This window comes from Cetorhinus maximus, chromosome 19, assembly GCF_964194155.1.
Source record: "Cetorhinus maximus chromosome 19, sCetMax3.hap1.1, whole genome shotgun sequence".
Classification (NCBI taxonomy): Eukaryota; Metazoa; Chordata; class Chondrichthyes; order Lamniformes; family Cetorhinidae; genus Cetorhinus; species Cetorhinus maximus.
The window spans coordinates 75858263-75877229 of record NC_135897.1 but is presented as its reverse complement, the minus strand read 5'-3'; the positions used below and the strand labels follow the sequence as shown (position 1 = coordinate 75877229).

General features: G+C 40.3%; 1 protein-coding gene across 10 annotated transcripts in view; it reads right to left on the bottom strand.

Annotated features, from left to right (window-relative positions):
• The window catches only part of trip12 (thyroid hormone receptor interactor 12), a 150916-nt gene that overhangs the window by 128736 nt on the left and 3213 nt on the right, over positions 1-18967 (bottom strand). For 9 of the 10 annotated variants that reach the window (XM_078564172.1, XM_078564171.1, XM_078564170.1 and 6 more), the window contains exon 2: positions 18555-18631. The exons of the other annotated variant lie outside the window; for it this stretch is intronic. The gene's annotated coding sequence lies outside the window, so the exon portion shown is untranslated. The remainder of the gene's footprint in view (positions 1-18554; positions 18632-18967) is intronic. 10 annotated transcript variants of the gene reach the window in all.

Here is an 18967-nt window from a genome sequence, read left to right as displayed (position 1 = left end):
AGATATTTGATGCTGGAGGGGGTGCAGAGGAGATTCACCAGGATGTTGCCTGGGATGAAACATTTAAGTTACGAAGAGAGGTTGGATAGACTTGGGTTGTTTTCGTTGGAGCAGAGAAGACTGAGGCGCGGCCTGATCGAGGTGTACAAGATTATGAGGGGCACGGAGAGGGTGGATAGGGAGCAGCTGGTCCCCTTAGTTGAAGGGTCAGTCACAAGGGGGCATAAGTTCAAGGTGAGGGGCAGGAGGTTTAGGGGGGGATGTGAGGAAAAACTTTTTACCCAGAGGGTGGTGACGGTCTGGAATGCACTGCCTGGGAGGGTTGTGGAGGCGGGTTGCCTCACATCCTTTAAAAAGTACCTGGATGAGCACTTAGCGTGTCATAACTTGGCAATGGGCCAAGTGCTGGTAAATGGGATTAGGTAGGTAGGTCAGGTGTTTCTCACGTGTCGGTGCAGGCTCGATGGGCCGAAGGGCCTCTTCTGCACTGTGATTCTGTGACCTATCCATTGTACTATGTTTGCATTACCGGTTTGATTTAGTGGAGGAGCCATTTGTGAAATTACCTGATTTTAGCCTACAGGAAAAATGAAATCTAATAAAGGGGGTATAGAGTGCTTAAATAAGCACTTTTTTAAATACAAGTACTGTTACCAAAAAAAGTCACTCAAAAAGTCCTTTTCCTTCACAATTAATCCCCCTGAACATTTCTGGTCATTTCTTTCACAATCCTTATTTCTTTCTGGATTGTTTTTAATAAGAAACTTACCCAACACATTTTTATAACCAAACTACACCAGTCACCAATAATATCACATGTGCAATCATGAAATTAGATGATTGCAAATGACTACCCAGCTAATGATCATTGGTTGAGATAACTAAACTGAAATTCCATAATAAGTAATCAATGAAACTTGACCGCCCATAATTTTCCTTCAATATCTCTTCAAAATGATGCCAACCAATATGCAGCTTTAAGGCAATCACACTTATATAGTGTATCACAGGGTCGAAAGAAATATTCACAATGGTAGCAAACAGGGAGTGAAGTACAGATGGGATAGAATCTTGGCTAAATATGCCCAAGAATCTAACTACTCCACATGTTTGTTGTACTGTTCCTGATAATCTGCCTAGGATGGATTTTACCTTGCTTTGATTCAACCACTAAAGAAAAAAAAGCAGGTGACAGAGAAAGAGCATGAGATAGAAAGGGGACATAGTTCTCATCAGTTTTAAAGGATGAAAGCAGAATGTAATTAATGTGCGCAAACAAGCACAAGATCAATGGGTATTCCAAACCAATAGCATATGAGGAAGGAAGTGATTTTAAAATATCTACAGAACTAACTAGTAATTTAAGATTTCTGTATACAAACCTGTGCAGGCTTTTAAAGCACACATTTTTTCTATTTTTGCCAAGTTAGAACGTAGAATGGAATTCTGTTCACCATTCCTGCTCCATGACCACTAGATAGCCATAGGGACAATACTCTTATTTACCAAAGCTAAACCTACCAAAGTCCCATCATCCATTAGTCTAGTTTTTGCAACCCAAGAAAGAAAATTAAAGATGCTTTATGATGTCATTCCATTATTGTGGCATCATACTGTAGAAGTATATAATTTCCACTTCATATCTTGATACAAGTTTACAACAGACTCCCAACAACTAAAGTCGTCTCAACTTAAAAAAACACTTCAGTACAAGAATAAAAGTTACCTCGTCTAAGAATAAGAAATATTAAACACTGTGGTGCTGGGCAAGGAAATGGGAGACATCTGCAGGGAGCAGCCAACGAATATTAAAAAGTAGAGGTGCAAGGATGAGTAAATATTCTGAACTTTGCTCGATTATCTCTGAAATTCAAGGAGCAGAATTTCACTCGAGAGAGATGAACGTGATCCAAAGATACATAGCCTGTGGAGTGGACAGTATGGCCAAAATAGATCTTTTGTTCTAATTTACATTCATCGGCAATACTCAAGTTTTTGAGAGATCTGTGCTGGAGAAGGAATTTCCTAGACAACCACATTTGACCTGCGATAATTCTACAGCTTGGTAATGTGGCATTTATTTTCATTAGAATCCATCACCTAAAAAGGACACACAAATATCACTTGGCATCTTGAAACTATATAATTACATTGCGAAGAACACAAGAAATTGGAGTTGGCCACTTGGCCCTTGAGCCTGCTTTGCCATTCAATTAAGATTGTAGCTAATTGATCTAGCTCAGGTACATCTTCCGCCATTATCCTTGGCTCAGTTCATAGCACCCTCACCTCTGAATCAGAGGGTTGTGGGTTCATGTCCCACTCCCGGAAACCAAGAACTGTGAGTGTACTTGAAAGAGTTGCAATCTGTGACTGTTGATAACTCGAAAGAGTTTCCTCCATTATCCCCATATTGCTCAGTAACATATTTATAAAACACCTTTAAAAGTAATGAAACATCTCAAGGCACTTCTCAGGAGCATTATAAAATAAAAGGTACGACACTGAGCCACATAAGGAGATATGTCAGCTGACCAAAAATTCGGTCAAAAAGGTAGGTTTTAAGGAGTCTCTTAAAGGAGGTAAGTGAAATAGTGTGGCAAAGAAGTGTAGAGAGGATATTCCAGAGTTTGGGACCTTCCCAAACGAAAGCATGGCCACAGATGGTGGAGCAATTAAAATTGGGGATGCACAAAAGGTATCTTGGAAGATTGTAGAGATGGAGGAAAATACAACGATAGGGAGGGTTGAGGTCTTGGATAGATTTGAAAACAAGGATGAGAATTTTAAAACCAAGATATTGCTTGACAGGAGGCAATGTAGGTCAATGAGCATGGGGGAAATGGGCTTCCTGCAAGTTAAGACTGAGTTTTGGATGACCTTGAATTTATAGAGGGAAGAATATGGAAGACCAGTGAAGAGTGCATTGGAATAGTCAAGTCTAGAGGTAGCAAGGGCATAAGGGTTTCAGCAGATGAGCTGAGACGGGGGTGAGATCAGGCAATGCTACGGAGGTGAAAGTTGGCAGTCTTACGTGACGGCATGAATAAGGAGTTAGAAGCTCATCTTGGGATCAAAACTAACACCAGGGTTGTGGAAGGGACTGGCTTGATCTCATATGGTTGCCAGGGAGAGGATAGAATCAGTAGCTAAGGAATAAAGATTGGTGCAGGGACCAAAAATAATTGTTTCAGTGTTCCCAGTATTTAACTGGAGGAAAATTCTGCTCACCCAGTACTGGATGTTGGATAAGCAGCCTGATAACTTAACAACAGTGGAGTCGTCGAGAGGTGGTGGTGAGGTAGAGCTGGATGTCATCAGTGTACATGTGAAAATTAACGCTATGCCTTTGGATGTTGTCGCTGAGGGACAGCACAAGGTGAGAAATAGGAGGGGGCCAAAGATCGATCCAAGGGGGACATTAGAGGTAACCGTGCAGGAGCAGGAAGAGAAGCAGATGATAGCAGTCCTTCCCAGCTGGATGACAGTGGAGAGGCATTGGAGGAGGATGTGATCAACCATGTAAAAGGCCACAGACAGATCGAGAAGATGAGATGTGAAAGTTACCTTTGTCATAGTCACGTAGGATGTTATTTAGATCAGAGCTATTCTGGTACTGCGGCAGGAGAAGAAATCCGATTGGAGGGATTCCCTTAGTATTCAAAAAATTTATCGACCTACCTTGAATATACTCAACAACTGGGCATGCACAGCTCTCTGAGATAGGGAATTCCAAAGATTCACAACATTTTGAGCGAATAAGCTTCTCATTTCAGTCCTAAATGGCTGACCCTTTATCCTGAGAATTGATCCAGAGTTCAAGACTCCCCAACATCCTCCCAGCATCTATCCCATAAAAGCCCCTTAACAACAATGAGATCACCCCTCATGCTGCTAAACTCCAGGAAATATCTCCCAGTCTACTCAAATCTCCTCTCATAGGACAATCCCCTCATCCCAGAACAGTCTATGAAACCTTCATTGCATTCCCACTAAAGCCAGTCTATCCTTGGGTAAGGAGACAGAAACTGTACACTGTTCTCCAGGTGTGACTGCACTAAGACCATATAGCATTGTAGTAATGCGTCTTTACTCATACTCCAATCTCTTCACAAGGGCTAACACACCATTTGATTTCCTAACTGCTTGCTATACCTGCATGTTAACTTCCTGTGATTCATGTACAAGGATACAAATATCCCTTTGAATATCAACATTCCCAATCTTATCATTTAAAAAAATAATTCTTCTTTACTTTTCCCCCAAAGTGGACAACTTCGCATTTCTTCACATTATATTACATTACATCGATTATGTTCTTATCAGTTCACCTGTCTAAATCTTTTTTGCAGCTGTTGCTTTTCCCTCACATCTTACTTTCCCACCTAACTTTGCATCAGCAAAATTGGACACATAACACTTGGTTCCCCTTAGCGAAGTTATAGATTGTAAATAGCTGCGGACCCAGCACTGAAACTTGCAGTGTGCCTCTAGTTCTGACCTGCCAACATGAAAATGGCCAGTTTATTCCTGTTTTCTGTCCATTAACCAATTTTCAATCCATGATAATATACTGTACAATTTATAGGGTTTATGGACATAAATTACACAAACATTTCAGGCACTGGATATAAAAGTGCAATATAAAGACTGTTCTAAATGTTTGTTGCCTTTCCTGTTGGCAGTAATTACCTTTAAACTTTGCTACTATTCAGACCGTACAGTAGTTGGAATGAGTTTGAGCTCACTGCAATTTCATTAGGAAACTCATGTGCGCAAAATTAAATGGTTCCTTTCCAAGTGAATTACAAAGATTCTGAAACTAAAACAATGGAAGTAATTCCCTGCTCCACAATCACTATTCCAATCTGCAGAATTCCCACATATATTTACTCCCAATTTTTTAGCTGACAGCTTTCCTTAAAAAATAGTAGCATTACTACCTTTCACATTATTTTAGTTGATGTATTAAGAATATAGGAACAGTAGACCATGTGGCCCATCAAGCCTGTTATGCCATTCAAACAGATCATGGCTGATCATTTACCTCAATGCTATTTTTCCCCACTATCCCCATATCCTTTGGTGTCATTAGTATCCAGAAATCTATTTCAGACTTGAACATGCTCAATGATTGAGCATCCATAGCCCTCTGGGGTAGAGAGTCCCGAAGATTCACCACCCTCTGAGTGAAGAAATTCCTCTTCATCCCCTGTCTTAAAGGGCCTTCCCCTTATTCTGAGGCCACGTCCCCTTGTTCTAGACTCACCAGCCAGGGGAAACATCCTATCTACCCGATCACACCCTGTAAGAATCTTATAAGTTTCAATTTGATCACCTCTCATTCTTCTAAATTCTAGAGAATACAGGCCCAGTCTCCTCAATCTCTCTTCATAGGACAACCCCCACATTCCGGGGATTAGTCTGGTGGACCCCTGTTGCACTCCCTTTACGACAAGTGTATTCTTCCTTATGTGAAGGCCAAAACTGTACATAATACTGCAGTCTAACCAAGGCTCTGTACAATTGCAGCAAGACTTCTTTACTCCTGTACTCAAAATCACTTACAATGAAAGCCAACATGCCATTTGCATTCCTAATTGCTTGCCACACCTGCATGCTAGCTTAGTGACTCACTAACAAGGACACCCAGGTCCCTTTGAACATCAACACTTACCAGCCTCTAACCATTTAAGAAATACTCTGCTTTTCTGCTTTTTCTACCAAAGTAGATAGCTTCACACTTATTCACATTATATTCCATCTGCCATGTTCTTGCCCATCCAAGTCCCCTTGAAGCCTCCTTGCATCCTCCTTACAACTATCACTCCCACCTAGTTTTGTCTCATCAGTAAATTTGGAAATATTACATTTGATGCAAGGTTCTTTGAGATCCATACACCCTAAAAAGATTGATCTTTTTTTAAAAAGACTGCAAGCTTTAACCATATGTGAAAGCCAAACAAAAAAACTTGCATTTATACAGTGCCTTTCATGACCTCAGGGCATCCCAAAGTACTTCACAGCCAATGAAATACTTTTGTAGTGTAGTTACAGTTGTAATGTAGCAATTAATTTGCACACAGCAATGAGATAATAATCAGATAGGCTGTACTATTGATCTTGGCTGAGGGACAGATATTAGCAAAGACAGGGGTAAGCTCGGCTGCTCTCTGAATAGTGTCGTGGGATCTTTTATTTGCATTTGAGAAGGTAGACAGGGCTGCAGTTTAATACTCTGTGCATCCTTTCAATGAATTTTGATTGAGGAATTGAACCTTTCACCGATGCTACTGAAATGCAGGGAGCCATAAAATTTTAATTCTGGTGCTCCAGCATGCAGTAAAATTTTAAATCTATGGGGCTGGGGGAGCAGAGACAACTCATCAAGGACAGGAGGAGTTCAGATGAGCAGAACACAGACAGAATTCTGGATGAGCTGACAGTTAGAATCTAAGAGGATAGGAGGCTGGCCAGGAGAACACTGAAATAATCAAGCATGGAGGTGAATTGGGAATGGGTGACGGCTTCAGCAACAGATAGGATGAGGCCATAGACGTTAGAGGTGAAAACAGGCAAAGGAGGGGGATATAGGGTTGAAACCACCATTCAGGGTCAACCTGGGTGGCTGGAATTGGGAATGCCATCAACAGCAAAGGTGCAGAGTTTGCAGCAAGATTGAAGACAATGACTTAAGTCTTCCCAAAGTTTAACTGGAGGAAATCATGGCTCAGCCAAGACCGGATGTCAAACAAGGAGTCAGACAACACAAGCAATAAAAAAGGGTCAAGCTAGCAGATGGAGGTGTAGCTAGGTGTTGTCACCATACATAAATAACCTTGTCAACAGCTTATGTCTCAGAATGACAGCATGTAGATGAGGAACAAGTTGTCAAGGACAGATCCTTGGGGAAAGGGTAGGAAGATCAACACTTGAAGATGCTCTAGCTATGATTAGACCCAAGGAAAGGCATTCCTACTGAGCGAGACAAAGAAAGATATGATGGTTGGAGCAGGCTGCAGTCATCGACCATAAAAAGGGCTGCAAAGACTAAGAGGAAGATGAGGGGTCAGGCTCATGTCTGACTTGATTAGGGTTGTTTCACTGCTGTAGCAGGGACGAAGCCTGATTCAAGAGACTTAAACAGAAGGGGTTGCTTGAAAATAAAAAGGATACTGATTCGAGAAGCAGTATCACATTCAAGGACTTCAACTGGTTATCATACTACATAACCAAACTGCTCCACAATGGCTGAAGGTATGCTTACAGCAGGATAACCAAATGACGCTGTATTAACTCTCTTGCAAGTAGTGTTGTCATAAGATGCAGCTCCATCCAGTGGTCCAGCTAAGAACAGGTAAAACCCATTCACAGCAAGTCCAACTAACTTTCTGGAAGGAAGGCACAATGTACACTTTAAATTCAGATTTCAATAATGATCAACTCCTTTCACTCTGATTTTCTTTGTTCTTTAAATGCAAAGCTTAGGATACAGTAATCATATGATGGTAACCTGCACCATGTCAAGAGTTCTGCAGAATGTGAAAACTTTCAAAACTTTCAAAAAACAGAAGGATACAACCCTTAATAGTCTCCATGTAGGTTCCAACACACAAGACTAAAACATGCCATCACTCATGTTTCCACGAGTGGCAATTAGGACAACCCAAAGACAGGGTGGTGGGCATAAGGAACTAGTCACCAGAACTCAATCCAGGATCACCTGCTGATGCCAAGGTTTTAGAACAAGGTGCAGAAGGAAACTTGCTTCATAGAAAACCTGCACACTTCCTCCCAAATAATGTAAATCCAGTTTTAACTTGTGCTCTTGAAATTCTTGAGCTCCCCACCAAGTTAGAAAACTAAGATGATCTGACAGAATACTTAGAATTGTACTGTGCCCAGAAACATCGGGCTACCATGTAAAACGTCAGTACTTATATATTCTAATTACCCAATTAAAAGGGGAAACTAAATTCTTCCTGAATAGATCATTTTAGAATTTAAAGATTAAATTGATAGAAAATAGGGAAAAGTCCACAGGCTCATCATTGTTATGATGATGACAATGACGATGCATTGTAGCTGCATGATGTGGGAGCTGGTGGACCCCATTGTGGTTCCTAGTGACGACATCTGTAGCAAACGTTGGTTGCTCGAGGAACTCCGGCTCAGAGTTGATGAGCTGGACTCTGAGTTTTGGACACTACAACATATCAAGGAGGCCTGGGCGCTGTGTTTCAGGAGACAGTCACACCCCTTAGATTAACTACCTTAAATTCAGTCAGTGATCAGGGACAGGAGGGTGTGACTATGAGTGAGGCAGTTAGAGGGATCCAGGAAGTAGCACTGCAGGAGCCTCAGCCCTTGCCCTTATCCAACAGGTTCAAGATTCTTGCTCCCTGTGTGGACGAGAGCGGGGACTGTAGGGAGGATGAGCAAACTGACCATAGCACCGTGGTACAGGGAGCCATTCAAGTGGGTGGAGAAAAGAGAAATGTAGTTGTAATCGAGGATAGTATAGTTAAGGGAATAGATACTGTTCTCTGTAGCCAGGATCGAGAGTCCTGAAGGCTGTGTGTTGCCTACCTGGTGCCAGGGTTAAGGATATCTCATCTGGGCTGCAGAGGAACTTGGAGTGGGAGGGGAAGATCCAGTTGTCATGGTCCATGTAGGTACCAACGACAGAGGTAGAACGATGAAAAAGGTTCTGCTAAGGAAATACGAGCAGCTAGGGTCTAAATTAAAAAGCAGAACCAAAAAGGTAATAATCTTCAGATTACTACCTGAGCCACAGCTAATTGGCACAGGGTCAATAAGATTAAAGAGGTAAATGCATGGCTCAAAGAGCAGGGGGGTGTTCAGTTGCATGGAAATATAAAAAATTAAAGTTTAAGGAGAAGGTAAGAGTGCAGGTTAGTGACGAGGCCGATTGTTACTAAAAAGTGAAAGGAAGGAGCAGAGTGAGAGAACGCCATATTGCACCAAAGAATCATATAAGAGTAGGGAAAATTGACAATAGGGCAAACTTAAAGGCTTTGTATCTGAATGCGATTACTGAGACGTGGTTACAGGGAGAACAGCTTTGGGAGTTGAATATCCAAGGGTACTCAGTGATTTGGAAGGATAGGCAGGAAAGGAAAGGAGGTGGTATAGCTTTGTTAGTAAAGGAAGAGATCAGTGCTATAGTGAGGAATGATATAGGCACTGGAGAGCAAGTCGTAGAGTCAGTCTGGGTAGAAATAAGAAATAGCAAGGGAAGAAGTCCCTTGGGTGGGAGTAATCTATAGGTCCCCAAACAGTAGTTCAGCAGTAGGGCACAGTATAAACCAGGAAATACTGGGAGCATGTAAGAAAGGCACGGCAATAATCATGGGTGATTTTAATATGCATATAGACTGGACTAATCAAATTGGCAAGGGTAGCCTCGAGGGAGAGTCCATACGGTGTATTAGAGATTGTTTCTTGGAGCAATATGTTGTGGAACCAACCAGGGAACAGGCTATTCTGGATTTGGTTTTGTGTAATCAGATGGGATTAATTAATGATCTCATAGTAAAGGATCCTCTAGGGAAGAGTGATCATAACATGCTAGAATTTCAAGTTGAGTTTGCGAGCGAGAAGCTTGACTCCCACACTAGTGTTCTAAAGTTGAACAAAGGTAAACGAAAACCACACAGGCATGAGGGCAGATTGTGGGCTGGGCAGGAAGACCACTAGGTAGGACAGCTGATGAACAGTGGCAGATATTTAAGGAGATATTCAATTCTTCCCAAGTTAAATATATTCCAAAGAGGAAGAAAGATGGTAAGATGGGGAAAAAGCATCCATGGCTAAGCAAGGAACTTAAAGATAACAAAGGCAAAAACTGAGGCATACCAAATTGCAAAGGTCGGTGGCAGGCTGGAAGATTGGGAAACTTTTAAAGATCAACAAAGGGTTACTGAAAAAAATTAAAAGAGCAAAGGTAAATTATGAAAGAAAACTAGCACAAAATGTAAAAACTGATAGCAAAAGCTTCTACAAGTATACAAAAGGAAAGAGGGTGACTAAAGTGAATGTTGGTCCCTTGGAGGATGAGACTGAGGAGTTAATAGTGAGGAATGCAAAAATGGCAGCAACGCTTAATCAATATTTTGCCTCAGTTTTCACAGTGGTGGATCTTAGTACCACCCCAATAGTAACAGCTGATGCAAAGAGTATAGAGGGGGAGGAACTTAGAACAATCACCATCACGAGAGAAAAAGTACTGAGCAAACTATTGGGATTAAAGGGTGACAAGTCCCCAGGACCTGATGGCCTACATCCCAGGGTCTTAAAGGAAGTGGCAGTGGAGATAGTGGATGCATTGGCTATAATATCCCAAAATTCCCTGGATTCTGGAAAGGTTCAAGTGGATTCGAAAAATGCTAATATAACGCCCGTATTCAAAAAAGGGGCAGGCAGAAAGTAGGAAACTATAGACTAGTTAGTTTAACGTCCGTCATTGGGAAATTGTTGGAATCCATTATCAAGGAAGCAGTAATGGGGCATTTGGAAAGTCAAAATACAATCCATCAGAGTCAGCATGGTTTTATGAAGAGTAAGTTGTGTTTGACTAATTTGCTAGAGTTCTTTGAAGATGTGACAAACAAAGTGGATAATGGGGGTCCTGTAGATGTACTATGTCTGGACTTCCAGAAGGCCTTTGATAAGGTGCCGCACAAAAGATTAATACACAAGATAAGATCACACAGTGTTAGGGGTAATATATTAGCTTAGATAGAGGATTGGCTAACCAACAGAAACCAGAGAGTCAGAATAAATGGGTCTTTTTCTGGATGGCAAGCTATAACTAGCGGGGTGCCACAGGGTTCGGTCCTTGGGCCCCAACTATTTACAATCTATATTAATGACTTGGATTCGGGCATAGAAGATACTATAGCTAAATTTGCAGATGATGCCAAAATAGGTGGGAAAGTAAGTTGCAATGAAGAAATAAGAAATTTACAAATGGATATGGACTGGTTAGGTGAATGGGCCAAAATTTGGCAGATGGAGTTTAACGTGGATAAGTGTGAGGTTATCCATTTTGGTCGGAAAAATAAAAAGGCAACTTATTATTTAAATGGAGAGAAACTTCAGAATGCTTTAGTGCAGAGGGATCTGGGTGTCCTCGTGCATGAATCGCTGAAAGCTAGTATGCAGGTACAGCAGGCAATAAGGAAGGCAAATGGAATTTTGGCATTTATTGCTAAAGGAATAGAGTATAAAAATAGGGAAGTGTTGTTGCAACTGTACAAGGCATTGGTGAGACTGCACCCGGTGCAGAGTTTTGGTCCCCTTACTTGAGGAAGGATGTAGTCGCATTGAAGGCGAACCAGAGGAGGTTCACTAGATTGATTCCAGAGATGCGGGGTTTGTCTTATGAGGAGAGATTGAGCAGGTTAGGCCTAAACTTGCTCGAGTTTAGAAGGATGAGAGGAGATCTAATTGAGGTATATAAGATGCTAAAGGGGATAGACAAAGTAGACATGGACTGGATGTTTCCCCTTGTGGGGCATTCTAAAATGAGAGGCCATAGTTTTAGGCTAAGGGGTGGTAGATTTAAATCAGAGATGAGGAGGAATTACTTTTCTCAAAGGGTCGTGAATCTGTGGAATTCACTACCTCGGAGTGCAGTGGATGCCGGGATGCTGAATAAATTTAAGGAAGAGATAGACAGATTTTTAATTAGTAACAGGTTGAAAGGTTATGGGGAGAAGGCGGGAAATTGGAGCTGAGGCCAAAATGAGATCAGCCATGATAGCACTGAATGGCGGGGCAGGCTTGAGGGGCTGAACTGCCTACTCCAGCCCCTAGTTCTTATGTTATGTGCCATCCAATGCATGTAGATGAAGGGCAACAATAAAAGGCTGAAAACATACCATCTGCTTCTCAACTGTATTTCTGTTTACTGAGAAAAGCACCTCATTATACCTAATGTGGCCATGACAATAAAAACCCAATGCTCAATTTGTCATTTAGCATTTCCATTGTCTTGAACATCGTTCCCAACCCATTTACAATGTAACCAAAATTCAGGCAATAAATCCGTTACCTCATTAGTACATGCTCTGTTTGGGTGAAAAGTTATTCGCCAGAAACATTTTAAGCCTCATTTCCCTCTCTCTCTCTCTCTATACAGATGCTGCCTGATCTGCTGCAAATTTCCAGCATTTTCTGCATTTATTTCCAACTTCCAGCATCCACAGTATTGTGTGTTTGTATTTATGCTTGGAGTAATATTTACAGAGACTTTGTCCATTGGGGTAGATTTAACACCACCACCTTCTCAAGGGCAATTAGTGATGCTCACCTTGGCAGCAACACTCTCATCCCAAATAGGAAAAAAAGCATGTATACTGAAAATAGCATCAGATACAAAATCTGATCTAAAACCTGGGTTTTTGCTAAATTCTGAACTGATGAATCTGCTTCCTCACATCTAGTTTTAACTGTTTAAGATCTTTTATCACGACTTTACAAAAACTGACACCCCTACCTGCTGTTAGTAATCTGAAAGCATGTATTTTTGTTTACAGTCACATCATAAGAGTTCATAGCTTCAGAATTTTCATACAGCAGCTTCACAACATTTTTCTACTCCGTGCCAAAATGGTGTTCCACTGAATCTCTTTTCAAAAGATGCTTAAAATTTTGCAATGATCTTGTGTCCAATTAACTGCGAAATGAAACTGCACTGAAGTCAAGTTACCTTTAAGTTATTTTTAATATTCATTCCTGGGATATGAGTGTTGCTCTCACAACCAGCATTTATTGCCCATCCCTAACAGCCCTTGAAGCAAACAAAGTATCTTTAGTAATGTAACCAGGCAGCTTTTGCAAAACAAGTTGCCTACTTACTAGAGGAACTGATTTTAAAAAAGATGCTTCTTACCCTTAGAAATGATCACAAGGTACAAAAATCCTTGCAATAAAAAACCCACTTTTGATGCATCTTCTATTTATTCATAAGCAAAATACTGCAGATGCTGGAAGTCTGAAATAACAAAAAATGCTGGAAATTATCCAGGTCAAGCCTGCTCACTACTTCCAGCATTTTCTCTTTGTTGTTCAAACCCTTCCCTTTCCAAAGGCGATAGGAAACAAAGTTCCTCTAAGCCCCAATGTTCTACTTCAAAAAACCCCTTTTCATTGTGTGGAAGCGTTAGTTCACTTGAAACCTTCAAAGCTAGCCAGACAAGAATTCAAGGAAAAAAAAGTCACGCTACTACTACTATTCTCTAGTACTAACAGTTGCTAGACATTCACCATGTACACATATAGCATAAGTTAATAAATTCTGCTTCCCATAATCACTCAATTTTATACATTGGTATCTTCAAAACGTTTTGATCAGACTTGTCAAAGTACAGGGCCATACAGCACATTTTCATTTTTGTATGAAAATTACTTCCATAGAAAGCTCAATTTTAGTGTTTAATATGACCAGCACTAAGTCATGGTTGAATCCACATTCTACTCAATCTCGTATAACGCTGGCATGCCAAGAAGCAAATCACAGTAAACTTGATCATATCGACAGCTTCGGTATGATAACCAATTGTCTATAAAAATCCTTTTCCAATTTTACATTTAATTCTTAATACACCATAATCATAAATAATACAGCTTTAGTTTCAAGTGGGAAATAGTATGCTTTGTTAGATTTACACTATGTTTTATAGTTGTGTTTTTCTCCTGCCCTAAAGATTTAGTCTCTAGTTGAGATCTAAGTATTTCACCATGTGCTAGCTAAATTTCTTCACAAAAGGAAGTAGCGTTGAATTCTGATCTCATTCAATGTCCAGACACTTGCACTTTCAGGCAGAGGTCACTGGATATCAAAAGCATGAAACAGGGCACTCAGGTAAATAGCTAGTCCATTGCTGCTCCAGTTGCAACCAGCTGACAAGAAACTAGTTATGGTATCGCATCATGTTGCGTATTTATCAATTTAACAATCAGGGAGCCCAACTTGGAATTTCAAATTATACAGTATTCTATACAGCTAAAAGGCTGGCCTTTTAAGGAACTACATATAGTACCTTTTTAAAATTCTTTCATGGGACATGATGGTATGGGATGGGATTAGCAAGGGCAGCATTTGTTACCCAGCCCTAACTGCCCTTAAACTGAGGGGCTTGCTAGGCAATTTCAAAGGGCAGTTAAGAGTCAACCGCATTGCTGTGGGTCTGGGGTCACATATAGGCCAGATCAGGTAAGGATGGCAGATTTCCTTCCCCAAAAGACATTAGTGAACCAGATGGGTTTTTACAACAATGACAATTTCATGGCCAACATTACTGAGACTAGCTTTATATTCCAGTTTTATTAATTGAATTTAAATTCCATTCCAGTGTCATTACCACTACACCACTGCCTTCCCCAAAGAATTACCCTGCCAAGATTAAATCATCAGCAGTTTCTGCAGCAGTATTCAATTGCTAATAAAATAGCTTTATAAAATCATTCAATGCAAGTCATATCCCTATGGTGGACTACCATCTTGGCCTTGCACAACAAATGGAGGTTATATCTTTCCACATCCTTCTGCTGAACAATTACCTTAGTACAGCACAAAAGAAAACTTAACAATCGGACATCTTAGTCCGTGGATGAGGCAAGCAGGTGAAAGCAGTTAGTAAAGAAGAAACCAGCCAGAAAAACCTCTCTCCAATTAGGACCAGGAGTTAAACATCCTGAATCCCAGTTACATTCTTTTCGCTCTCAGCATTTAGTAACCACCTCTAGTTGAACATAAGTAAATAAGAAATAGGAACAGGAATAGGCCCTCAAACCTGCTCCACCATTCAATAAGGTATATATTCAGATATTCGATAATGGCCTTAAATCCAGTTCCCTGCCTGCCCCACATAACGCTAGACTTTCTGCAGATCAAAAATCTGTTTAACTGTCGCCATGAGAAGGCAGGAGTGGGTTTTCATGTTGAATGGCTGGTAGCAATCTGTCCCGACAATGGAGAGGCTTGTAAGGCCATTTTAGAGTTACATCAAGTCTATAGGGGGCCAGATAGCTAGCATGTGGTTCAGAATAACGCAAACAGTGCGGATTGAATTCCCATTCCAACTAAGGTAGACTTAGCACCTGCCTCTTTGCCCTGCCCCCAAGAGTGGAACACAATGGCAAACCACCACTGAAAAAAAACTGCGAAGAAAAACAGCTCAGGAGGAAGCATCAGCAGCAGATAATATGCCAAGGACCCGCCTTCGGGCAGAGCACACATGAATGAACGAACAAATCAAGTCTATGCACAGAAACAGGCCATTAGACCCAACTGGTCTGGGATTAGAGTCACACATCAGCCAGACTAGATAAATATGACAGGTATCTTTTCCTCAAGGACACTGGCAGGTTTTTGAGACAGTACAACAGTCTCATGGTCACTTTTATGGACACCAGTTTTGTATTTCTAGATTTTATTCCCCCCAATTCAAATTCCAATTCTCAAACTGCAGTTGTAGGATTTGAGCATATTCCCTGAATTATTAGTCCATGCTTTTGCATTACTATGCCTTTAGCATAACTTCTACACGGTTATATAGTGCACAAATCTCCATTCAAGCAAAGGCACTAGGTATAGGGTAAAATAACTTATGAATGAACAGCGCTGTAAGACAAACCAATAGAATGACAGAACAGACTTGCTTTAACCTCATGGCAACTTCCACCTTAGAGTGCAATCAAATTAACAACTACTGGTAAGGTGCTCATCTCACAGAAAAATGTATAAATTGGGCAAAGACCACAGCAGTTTTGTTTTCCAGCAGACACAGCTGGGTTAAGTACCATAAAATCTGATGGTATGATGATAGTGATTTTTTGTATTAAAATAGAAATGCTGCACTAAGCAGCAAGACAAGCGATAGATGACAAGAGAGTAGATGGTCCTATGATTCTGGAAACATTGGAAACTGTTTTCAAAAGTCATTTAAAACCATGAAATGTGTTGGCTAAAGAGAATCTATTTGGCTAGCTTTAATGTTACTGATGGATTCTGGGAAAATGGGTATACAGCACATGCTCAAAGTAGAATCTGAATACAATTCTGCGCAAAAATATGCCAACTCAAACTTGTGGAAGCCAAGGTCTTCAAATAAAATTTTATTGAAGGTTTTTGAAATAGACTGAAGACAATTCAATCAATAAATTTAGCATGTGTAGAAATACTTTGTGAAAGCGTCTACAACTTAATTTGGATATGAGAAACTTTAATTACTGAGAATAACAGCAGAACACTTTGTTCAACTACTGTTTTAAGTGATTTAATTGGCTCATCAGCAAACAGTGCAGCAAAACACTTACATACTATTTTAGCTGTTATAAAATGTAAACAATTTCAACCATTTGCACTAGAATCTGCCATTATAAATACTGACATGAAGTGCTGCAACAAGATATTTTTGATCAAACTGGTTATGTCAAAATTTTGAATTTTAAATACAATGGAAATTACAGTGAATAGAATTAGTTTAGAAGGTATTTTAGGAGCCAATAATTAAACCTGGAAGCATCCTGAAAGCAACATCTATCACCCAACACCTGAAAATGGGGTTGTAGTAACACAAGTACACAACTCTCACTAGATGACTAGCAGCCATTAAAGTAGTTTTCAATGAACTGGATCAAAATTTCAGCAAGCTTTACCAAAAGCATAAGTGTGAATTTTATTCCTGGACCTTTTTTTAATTCATTCGTGGGGTGTGGACATCGCTGGCTGGGCCAGCATTTATTGCCCATCCCTAATTGCCCTTGAGAACTGAGTGGCATGCTAGGCCATTTCAGAAGGCATTTAAGAGTCAACCACATTGCTGTGGGTCTGGAGTCACATGTAGGCCTGGAGTCACATGTAGGCCAGACCAGGTAAGGAGGGCAGATTTCCTTCTCTAAAGGACATTAGTGAACTAAATGGCTTTTTACGACAATCGACAATGGTTTCATGGTCATCATTAGGCTTTTACTGAATTCAAATTTCACCATCTGCCATGGCGGAATTCAAACCAGGGTATCTGGATTACTAGTCTAGTGACAATACCACTACACCATTGTCTCCCCTCAGCTTCACATAGCTGCGATTTATCTATTCGAGACTTATTGCTCGCCTTAACAGTCACAATCACACCTCAGAAAGATGGGGGAAAATGTTGAGCTCAAGTCACACTTCAGAAATTTCACAGGTAAATTTGTGTTGATGTTGAAATGCAATGCTGCATTGTCTTTTCGTGTTAAACCCAGGTCCTATTTGCATCTATGGATGGACATAATAGGTCCTACTGCACTCTCAAAGGTGACAAGCATTCTCCTTATGTCCTGGGCAAAGTTTACCCACATATAAAACAAGTTATCTTTTAACTACAAACTATGTGAAATCTTGCTGTACATAAACTAGATTTCATATTGGCCTACAAGAGTGACTGTATTTCAAGATAAAGTACGAATTGGCTATGATGTATTCTGGCATGCCTAAATGGCAAAAAAAGCTATTGACAGGTAATCCAGAAGACAAGTTGTGTCACATACAACATGATATTCAGTTATCACTTATATTTCATGCATCTGAAAAGCAAATCAGTTCGCTTTAGAGAAATATTCATAAAATAGTTTACACTTCAGATTCTGCATAGGGTCAAAATACAAAGGACCTAATTTCACTCAGCAAGCCTCCAAAGATCTGTTCTAGTCTATTTCCATATTAGTCCAATGACCACAATTCCAGCTTCTCAATTATATTCACTTCTCCAATCTTTTTCCCATTGGAAACATTTCCAGGTTTTACTTGGCAATGGCAGAATGGCCCCAAAGCAATGAGAAGCTTAGTTATGCTATTATTTTTGCATAAGTTGTCTAGACCTCGGAACTTCCTTTAACTATATATTTCAGATTCCACATTGTTATACTTTGGACCAAAAGCATCTAAAACTGCCTTCAATGGCCCAGTGTAGGTTAACCCACCTGGTGAACGCAGGTATTCCCTTGATTATTATTCACTCTAATGAAAGCTGTCATCGATGACTTTGAAACAAAGTTAGAAGCAAGTGTTTCTAAAATCAGTCTCTACATAATTCTATTCTGCACAAAATTTAAAATATTACAGTACCACTCCAATAGTCACAAGATTAACATTTTCATTCCCATTTAATTGATTGGGGGGAGGGGGAGGAAGAATACAATTCTTGAGAAACCAATCTAAAGCCCAATACCACAACGAAGCTGAACATAATCAAAACAGCAATAATCACTGCTAACCTTGGCTTTATGCTCTACCAAGACACTGTTGGGTTCAATAAGTTCTACCCCCCCTCCACTACCCACCACCCCCCCCCCACCCCCCCCAAACTATGTTACCCATTATTAAATATTGAGGACCAATAAAACGTAACCTACATTTGAGAGTTTATTGTACAGTTTCATTCTCAAGTGCAATTTTGGTGATATTCCCACAACAATTCAGCATCAAGTTTAATGCATTTGCTCCCAGGCTGTCAATACAAATCTTAGACCTGTTTACTTACAAATTGAGCAAGGACATCAGCGCCAGCTTATTTAACCCTCATTGCACCCTGAGCAGGAACATCACGTGAAAACTGACCTGTAAGCATAGAAAATAGTTGCAGCCATTTTAACCTCTCTGAACGGGTCAGCAGTTGGTCTCAGTGTGAGAGAAAGATGATAACAGAAATATTCGCAGTGCACTGAGAATTAAACATTAAATAATGAAATACACATTGACTTTTCTGAATATCTCTGCAGTGACATGTATAACAATTGACCTCCTCCTTCTCTATCAAAAGCAGAGACAAAAAAATGTCTCAAGTCAAAGTATTACTGAACTGTTCCCAAACCCAAGAAAAACATGTTGGGCAATTTTATCCTAGCACACAACAAAATCAAGCCACATCATTTAGTTTTAGGTTATCTTTGTGGT